Consider the following 2,089-nt stretch of genomic DNA (forward strand, 5'->3'; position numbering starts at 1 on the left):
ATGTACAGTTGGCGGCCATCTTGTTTTGTGTGTGGCCCGTTTGACAGGCAGTCTCGGTCCATGTGGAATCAGATTAATTTAAAAATCAGGAGAAAAGGGGGGAGCACAAAGAAATCCCTCAGCGTTCAAGAGTTCAGCTTCATGAGGGCAGACCCTCCTCTGTGACGGACACTGCAGGGAACCTGTAGACTTACACCGCTAAGACACCGTCACAGAGACAGCTCTACTCTCTGTCTCTACTCTCTGTCTCTACTCTCACTCTGTCTCTACTATCTCTGTCTCTACTCTCTGTCTCTACTCTCACTCTGTCTCTACTCTCTCTGTCTCTACTCTCTCTGTCTCTACTCTCTGTCTCTACTCTCACTCTGTCTCTACTATCTCTGTCTCTACTCTCTGTGTTTCTACTCTCTGTCTCTACTCTCTCTGTCTCTACTCTCTGTCTCTACTCACTCTGTCTCTACTCTCTCTGTCTCTACTCTCTGTCTCTACTCTCTCTGTCTCTACTCTCTCTGTCTCTACTCCCTCTGTCTCTCTCTTTCTCTACTCTCTCTCTCTCTCTCTCTCTGTCTCTACTCTCGCTCGCTCTCTCTCTCTACTCTCTCTACTCTGTCTCTACTCTCTGTCCCTACTCTTTCTCTCTCTCTCTCTCTACTCTGTCTCTACTTTCTCTGTCTCTACTCTTCCTATGTCTCTACTAGTTTGTTTTTAATGCAGTGAAACCATTCAAAATTCAAATGCAGTTGCAATGAGAACGAATCGTTCATTTGCAAATTTAATCTCAGTGTATTTGATAAACTAACATCTTTTTCACATCGTTTTTCTCTGTAAGTCCAAACATAAATTATTTTATATAAATGTACATATATATACATATCTACATATATATGTAGATATGTATATAAAATCATCTTTCAACTGTTTTATACTAAAAATCTAAAAGGTTATTCTATTCTATTTGTTTGTGTGATCATTTAAAGAAGCCTGGGTTTATTCTCCCTAGAACCACACAGTGTTTACAGTGTTTACAGAGGTGTGTGTGTGTGTGTGTGTGTGTGTGTGTGTGTGTGTGTGTGTGTGTGTGTGTGTGTGTGTGTGTGTGTGTGTGTGTGTGTGTGTGTGTGTGTGTGTGTGTGTGCGTGAGTGCGTGTGTGCATGTGTGCGTGTGTGTTTGCTTGGCCCATGTTTCTGTGTGTGTGTGTGTGTGTGTGTGTGTGTGTGTGTGTGTGTGTGTGTGTGTGTGTGTGTGTGTGTTTGTGTGCGTGTGTGTGTGTGTGTGTGTGTGTGTGCTTGGCCCATGTTTCTGTGTGTGTGGAGGATCCCAGGAGTGAGTTGTTCTGTTGTTTCCATTATTCATTCCAAAAGCTTCCGTGTTGCATGGAGAGGCTGGAGGCTGAGGAGGATTTTGGAAAGAAAGAAAAGGGAGAAGTGAACGATGTATGTGTGGAGCAAAGCGTTATGCAAAACGTCTGCTGCCCCGGAACACGTGGGCCGGGCCGCAGGACGGACAGACCAGGGGGGAGAGTGTGAGCATGTGTGTGTGTGCATGTGTGTGTGAGCATGTGTGTCTGTCAGTATTTGAGCATGTGTTGCATATGCATGTGTGTGGCGTGAGTTTGGTTTATGGTGGCGTTCCTGTCGCTCCGTCAGTGTGGCCCTCATGTCCCCAGGGGGCCCCTGAAGGCCCCAACAAGGGCCTTGTCCACCTCTCTCTCTCTCTCTCTCTCTCTCTCTCTCTCTCTCTCTCTCTCTCTCTCTCTCTCTCTCTCTTTCTCTCTCTCTCGCTCTCTCCCCCTCCCTCTCTCCTCTCTCCCCCTCTCTCTCTCCCTCTCTCCTCCCTCTCTCCCTCCCTCCCTCCCTCCCTCCTCATGCTCCAGAGAGAGGCAGCATCAGTTATGTGAATACATTGACAACGAGTCAAAGACATGAATAAAAAGGATGCTAAACCTTTGGCATGAAGAGCCGCTCTGTACGCGAGGCCGCTAGGAGACCGGCTCCTCCTCGTGTGTGTGCAAGGGTGTGCGTGTGTGTCGGTTTGTAAGTGTACGTGTGTGTCTGTTTGAAAGTATGTGGGTGTGTGTACGTGTGTGGT

Source organism: Gadus chalcogrammus, chromosome 20 (genome assembly GCF_026213295.1).
Source record: "Gadus chalcogrammus isolate NIFS_2021 chromosome 20, NIFS_Gcha_1.0, whole genome shotgun sequence".
NCBI lineage: Eukaryota > Metazoa > Chordata > Actinopteri > Gadiformes > Gadidae > Gadus > Gadus chalcogrammus.